We start from the raw sequence: 8,100 nt of genomic DNA, 5'->3' as shown, positions 1-8,100 counted from the left end.
GAATTGTGAAGATGAGAGCTTTTGGAGGGATGTAGGCTTATGAAGCTTTCATTAGGTATGTGCAGTAATTCATTAATTCAAAAACATTTGAATAGCAGCTACTCTGTGCCAAGCACCATCCTAGACTCCAGTGCCTCTCTGTCCAATACAGTAGCCATGAACCAGTAGTGATTTCAATTGAAATTAAATACAATTAAATTTCTTTGATCCTAGTCACACTAGCCACATTTCAGAATAGCCACATATGACTGACTGGTGGCTACTGTTGGACAATGTAAATACAGATTCCTAAAGAAATAAAGTTCCTTTAAGAGCTTTCCATTTATTATAATGGAAACAAGAGATTTTTCTATAATCACAGAAAGTTCTACTGAATAGCACTGCTCCATATTTACAAAGATGTAAAGGGATCAGACTTGGTCCCTCTATTTAAAGAACTTACAATTATTATAGTAGAACTTGGGATATAACACAGTAAATTCTATAGCAAAATTATCAGTTCAGTTTAGCAGATAAACTGTGTGGACAAAATGATGGCCAAAAATTGGTCTCTGCCCCACAGTATCTTACAGTTCAATGAAGATATGAATAAAAATACCTCAAATCCTTGAGGACCAGAACAGCTCTCTCTGCCTGGGAAAGTTATGAGAGGAAAACACAATTGTGCCCATATCTTCTGTGTTCTCCATCCATGTACATGAATAACACAGAAAATAATAACTGCCTTATATAATAAAGTTGTCATAATTTTGCATTAACAGTCTCAAAGCACTGAGCTCCCTTTGCTCTATTTTACAAATGAGCCTGGACCATAGGGTGGGAACCATGACAACTCCCAAATTTGCTCGGCAACATTATTCATAATGCAGGCCGTCAGACCTCCTGCCAATGACACTTCTCTTTGCCCTCTGCTGCTTAAAGCAGAGAGAGCCTTCTTCCTGTCCTTTCCCCAACACCATGGGTCAGGTGCAGTAGATATTTGTATTTAATAATAGTCTCACAGTTCTAAGTGGTCAGCAGTGATCTTTTATTGAAACTTCTAGCAGCAGCTGTTTTGTCTCTCTTTTCTCTTTATTATGTCTCATTTAAATTGCATAAATAATGAAATAGTTATGTCATTTACAGTAAGATAACTCCTCGTTTAATTTGTGGGCAGTGGCTGAATATTAACTGTATTTTCCAAGACTCGTATGAAAGAGGCATCTATTCGTTGGCTGAATTCTGGAGGGGATGAAGGGGAGTTCTTCACCACCATCTAGGACTGGCGCCAAGGATTTAACCCTCAGGTTCTTTTCTCACTGGCATTAATGTTACTTTATAGAGAGGAAGTTGCCCTGGAGTTAAAGCACATTGCTGTGAAGACAGAAGTCTATTTCAAGCTAGTTTATTCCCTTACTTTAGTGGCCTTGGGTAGTTACTTCTTTTTATCTGTGCCCGAGTTTCTGCCTCTACAATTGATACTGATACAACATTTGTTACACTTGCTGTTTGTTTTGAAATCTTTGCAATCTTAGTTGCTAAAGAGAGAACTGGCAGCCTAAACTCTCAGAAAATCTGGATTTATTTCTTGCTCCACCAGTCGCTCATTAAGTGACCCTAGGTAAGTCATTTGTCTCTGGTGTTTTATTCTTTACATATGTAAAATGGGGTTATGAGTACACTTCTCTTCCTATTTAATGGGAATACAGGAGGACAGAGATGTCCAGAAGACTAAAGTTTTATGGAGATTTTGATTTTAATAGACATGTTTGCTAGTTTGCCTGTCACATTTGTCTTGCTAATTAGCTTCTCCTTCCTTCCACAACTTATTGAATGGGCAGCCTTTAAAACCAAGCTATGACTGACTAGACCAGATAAGACAATAAATGTAAGAGGAGCCAATACATAATCCAGTCTGAGCCAATCAGATGCCCCTCTTGAGTCGGTTAATGTAGAGACACAGAAATGGAAGTCAGACGATGATGGATCTTTGAAGTAAAAGGGCAGGTAGATTTGGGCATTTTGACTCAGTTCATATTGATGAGCACAGAAGAGATACGTTCAATGAAGATAGGCAAAAGAATGACTTGGTTGTGTTAAGAAAAGCACACAAGTGACCCTCAGGCACTAGAAAGAATGAGATAGGGTGATGGAGTGAGGGGTTGTCTGAAACTTTCTACTTTCCATGAGGTCTGGCCCTGTTTTAGGCATTTTCACATTTTTCAGTCTAATGAGGTAGGAGGCAATATGGCTGCCAGCTTGACTAAGAGAGCTTAGTCGGTTATATGACTTCTCCATGCTCACAGCTGGTTCTGAGATTGATTGAGGATTTGGTTACAGGTTTCTGCTTCTAAGTTCAAGGTTTTTTTTTGCGTTACAGAATGGCTTATTATTTGCATTCATTATTGTTTAAGGTTTAAATAAGAGGATCTAAAGAAATTTTTCTAGTCCAATGTAGATACTGAAGACTGATATTTTATTTCTAAATTGCCTGGGCAATATTTGACATCATCCTGGATGATATGTGTCCTAATGCCAAAAACCTCACTGCTAAATTTATTTTCTCCTCAGGAGTATAAATGGCACAGCTACTTTTTTCCTACTCATCCCACTCAAATCATTACTCATTTCTATTAGAACCAGAGTGTGAGAGTTTGCAAGGCAATCATATATTTTAATTGGTATGTACTCATGGTTTTGATAGATACTTTCTGACTTTGGTCATCTCCTTGGTTTGAGCCTGCATCTTCAAAAAATATTATAGAACATATTTAGTGATAATCACAAAAGCAAGTATCAACATTTAAGATCTAAGTTGGTATAAAATATGTATTATTTCATCAACAAATCAATCAATGGTTTTCAAATTTTCTTGGTGATGCAACTCATTTAATCAAACAAAATATTATGCTGAAATGTAATATGAAAAGAAATTATAATGGAGCTTGGTCTGTCTTAAGGAAGTGGTGGATGTAATTCCTCTCATCTTTACCCCTAACCTCTGCCATCTTAGGGAACCTAGTCAACACTTCTAGATTCTATAGAGCACAGTTTTAAAAGCATCATATTAAACCATGAAATTTATTATCAATAATTTTTATTCTACATAAAGCTATTTTCTCAGCAGAAAAATGGCAAAGTATTAATTCCATCTTGGAGTTGCCTTCAATGATGCTTTTACTGAGCTTCCTTGACAAAGACCTTCACCCCACCCATCCTTGTCTTATCTTTCTATTCCGTGCTATACCAAATAGTTATTCTATAAATGCCTCTTACAGGAACAAAGTGAACCATATGTAAACAGAACCTTGGGATGCATGGCTTTTAACCATTTAGTGTTCTTTTTTTCTCCTTAATAACACATACTGCTATTGTAATACTGTCAAATGGTGGTCTGCTTTTGCGATGTCTCCCAAGAACAGAGTGAATTTCTCCATAAAGAAGAGCTTTGGAACTAATAGTCATGAGTGTTAAATTCACTGGGTAACCTTGAGTGAGTTATTTAACTCCTCTGAGCTTCTATATTCTGATCTCAAAGATAGAGCAATGGTATCCTCTTAACACATAATAATAACACATAAGCCATATGGTTATTGTAGGACTACTAGTTATGAAATGCTTAGCGCACTGCTTGGCATATGTTATGTATTCAATATATGGAAGTTATTTTATTTTGAGGGCAATATTAGAAACAATGAAGCAAATAAGAAAATCATTGTGAAAATGTAAAGTCAATGTCAAGCCAAATTACATCCATCAATGTGAACATTGTGCTATGCATTTCAGATTGCTTACTTGTGTTATGCAGTTGACAGAGCTTTCTGTTCAGAGTTGGAAGGTAACTAAATCTCACCTTTTCCAAGAGGTTATGCAATGTGATGAAGGATTTAAGAAATATCCTCTCAAAAAGGACTTTGACTAATGCCTGGAATAGTTATTATCTCATTAATAGTTGGCATAATATTAATAAAAATGAAGAAGAGTTGGTTTCACTCCAAAAAGGGTTTGCCCATTCATTGAGTGACTCAGGCTGGTGGCTCTTACCTTTTTTTTTTTTTTTTTTTTTTGGCTTCCTTATTCCTATTGCAAACACTCTATACTTTATGCTAGTTTGAGTATGTTTTTCAGTTGTTCATTTAAAGTACTAGGTTGATATACAGTAAATGATTCAACTTTCTATAGCATCAAATCCCTCCTTCCACTTGATTTTATTTGTTTTCCCCATGTCTCACTCTTCCCACTCCTCTCTCATCACAATTAAAAAAAAAATCCTTCCTTATAACTTTCTAGCTCTGTGGAATTTAATGTGACTCATCACATAGTGGAATTGATGAAGTCAACAGCTGCTGGAAAGTCATCTTTTTCCTTAGTAACTGTATCAACATGTGTTTGCTATTATTCAATTAAGAAAAATACGTGTATCAAATATCTATGAGTAGTTTTTGCTAAAATTTTCATTGGTGAAACTCATATCTTGACATATCAAAATATATAAACGGATACAGTAGAGAAAGTTTTGATGAGGGAACAAAATCATGGAAAAATAAAGTGGAAGAAGAGCAAATGGCCAGTATGTTGTTGGTAATGCTGTAATTTATATCAGAATGTGTTAGATAACTTTCCTCATGACACTATTTGTGGTAAAGCAGAAACTTGGCACCTCATGCTTTCATAGTCTTCAGGATGGTCTGACTATCCATCCGTCCTTTATGCATCTGACAAATATCAATTGGGGAATTTCAATTATGGTGAAATCTGTGCTTCATGGAGTTTACCTAAAGAGGATAAAAACTAAAAAATTGTGAACAGATAAATAAAATAATTACTCAATGTGATATGTGCTTTGAGGGAAATAGGCAAGAGGTCAAGATAGAGATTAAGAAGGGAGAACTTGCTTCAGGTAGGAAAGACATGGAAGACTTCTTTCTTAAGGGCCATTAAGGCTGAGACCCAAAGGATAAGAAAAAGACAGTAAAGTAGAGGAAGGTGTGAGAGCATTTGGTCAGAGGGAACAGCTGTGCAAGGTCCTGTGAGCTGATAGGGCTTAACATGTTCTTGGAACTGAATGATCAGTGTGTCTGGAGCACAGATAGTGAAGAGGTGGTGGTATGAGGTAACGTGAGGGAAATAGGTAGGGGGTGGGTCATGTAAGACTTTGGTAAAGGCCTTGATAAAGGGATTAAATTTTATACTAAATGCAGTAAAATGTCACTGGAGGGCTTTAACCTGTGTATACATATGTATATATGTGTGTGACTGTGTTGCTGTATAGCAAAATGGCCAAATGAGTTAGATTGGGAACAAGAGTGGAAACAGAAAGACTAGCTAAGGTAGGCCAGGATTTAAATGATGGTTGCTCACACTGAGGTAGTGACAGTGGAGATGAGGCAAGAGTTCCAAAGCAAGATACATAGTCAAGAAAGAACTGACAAAATTCTACAACTCAATGATGTAAGTGAAACTATCCTAAGAAAAAATTGCTAAATGATGTGGGAGGTCATTTCACAGAAGTGGAAAGCCACATGACCAATAAACATATGAAGAGATGCTCAACTTCACTGGTTATCAGAGAGTTATAAATCAAGACTAAAATAAGATACTATTTTATACCCATTTGATTAGCAAAATTTAAGAAGTGTCCCAGTTCCAAATGCTGGTTCACATGTGAATTGCTATCTAATAATGATGATTGAAAAGCCATTTGTAATTATCTAGAAAAATTGGGGATGTGTCATAGGTCAGGATCAAGCAATTTAGTCTTAGTGATGATAACCCCTAGAGGAACTTATATCCATAAGCCCCCTCAGGGGAAATGTACAAGAATGTTTATAATAGCACCATTGGCATCCCAAGGGCCCATAAAAAGGCAACTGAAAAAAAGAGTGGAATGTTCACACACTGAACTAATACATAGCAGTGAAAATGAGTGAACTAGAATTATATTCAATAATATGGGTGATTCTTAAAATAAAGTTAAATGAAAAAAATTAAGTGTCAGAATATTCCATTCCACAATGATACTTTAAAAAAAGAAAAAAAACCATAAAAGTAGCTAAAACTAAGTAATTTCTGCTTGGGAGATTGTTTATATATAAAAGTTTTTTTTAAGTCAAGGAAATTATAAATATAAAATTTAGGAGAATGATTACTTCATATGGGTGGAAGGGGTCAGGTGAATGGGCAAGAGAAGAATCAAATGAGTGGTTGTAAGTTTTTTTGGTTTTTGTTTGCTTTTTACTGTCCTTGTCCTTTGATTAAGTGATGATTTCATGAGTACTAATTAATGATAACTAAATAACAAAATAAATAAAATAAAATAATGAGAGCCACATAAGACCAGTGACGATGCTGACCTGTGACTATGCCTATGCTTACATCTGAGCACCTGAAGTAAAAAATTATTGTAAAAACCTATTTGGCTTAAAAATACAGTTATAGCGAGGATAATTTCATAGTGTTTGCTATCTGTAGATAATTCTTTTGAGAAATTTGGCTGTAAAAGAAAGAGAAAATTGTTGATGATTGGAGGAGGATCTGATTTCAAGGGAGGGGGTTTTGTTTTGTTTTGTTTTGTTTTGTTTTGTTTTGTTTTCATGAGAAAATATACATGATATTTGTAGGCTGATGCAAACAATCCAGAATACAGAGAGAGACTGATGGAAAAGACATGGAGCTGACAATCAAAGAGCAAAGGTCTTGGGAAAATAAGAAGGAATGAAACTCAGGACACATGTCAAGGAAATGGCTTTTTGTCAGAGCAGGGAATCTTCCTCCATTTTAGCAGAAGGAAATGGGAGAAGAAAATGGGAGCAAATATAAGTAGATTCATTGTTCCTTGTGGGAAGAGGAGAGAGTTTGCGTTGATGGCTTCAGTAAGTTGGGTGATGAATAATACCTAGAGAAACTCATTATTACTCAAGCAACTGGCAGATCTGAGAATGCATATGAAAGTCAAGTAAATGAAGGGATTCCTAGAAAAAAAATAGAAGTGTTTTAAATCTTAATGGTAAAATGGTTCTGTCAGTTATCTAAATCCAGTTGGATCCTAATACGTTATTGAATTTTCTGAATAAATATAAATATTATGGTGCATTTCAAAAAGTTTATATGTTTCTTTCCATCTTTAACTTTCTGTCCTAGAATCTGTACATTAACTTGTCACTTAGTCATTTTATGGTCTTGAGAGTCACTAAACTATGATGTGATCAAATATATACGATTGCAAAACATTTTTATGTGGTAAAACTTATATTTAAATATTATAATCAAAGATTTTGGTAAATCTGTGAGAGTAATTTTAATTTTATATTTTAGATGTAAAATGTTTTAGTTTACATTTTAAGTGCCATCCATACCGTTGACCATTACTTTCTCGGTAGAGGTACAACTTGCTTTTCTTGGTTTGGCATTGTTGTTAATTCTGTAGTTTGGTGCCATGGTTCAGGTTCCAGACTCTGGAGTCAGACTCCATGTCACTTACTGGTATTTTGTGAACTTGGGCAAGTTACTTGTCTTCTCTGTGCTTAAATTTCCTATCTATAAAATTGAGATAATAATGATAGTACATACCACATAGGGTTATTGGGGGGATTAAGTGAACTATATATTTAAAGTAGAGCAATGTTTGGCATGCAGAAATTATTATAATATTTAACTATTAATACTCAACTATTGACAAAGTTTACTTCAACTCTGCTCACGTTACTTATTACGTATTTAAGAGTGCATGAAATGATTCTGCAAGCCAGTAGGAACAGAAAACTTCATGAAAAGGGGGAAAGGTTAGGGCTCAGAAACCATACAGTGCAGATAGAGGAACAGAAAGAGCAGGGCTTTGATTGTCAGATACACTTGGATTAAACAAGATGCTTATTAGTTATGTGAATGGGTGACTCACTAGGATGAAATCTTTTGCAAAATGAGGATTTTGTAAATGACATAATGCTTGTAAAACACTCAGAAATGATGTAGTATCTTGAATCCTCCTCTCCATTTTTTAAAGCAAAAAAAGAAGTAGCATATCTTACATACAATTTTTAACTTTACTTTTTAAATTAACATCATGAGCATATTTTCATGTTATTAAATTCTTGATTAAATAAGAATATTTAAAAGCTAATA

The sequence above is a fragment of the Prionailurus bengalensis genome, chromosome A2, assembly GCF_016509475.1.
Source record: "Prionailurus bengalensis isolate Pbe53 chromosome A2, Fcat_Pben_1.1_paternal_pri, whole genome shotgun sequence".
Lineage (NCBI taxonomy): Eukaryota > Metazoa > Chordata > Mammalia > Carnivora > Felidae > Prionailurus > Prionailurus bengalensis.
This window is presented reverse-complemented; position numbering follows the sequence as displayed.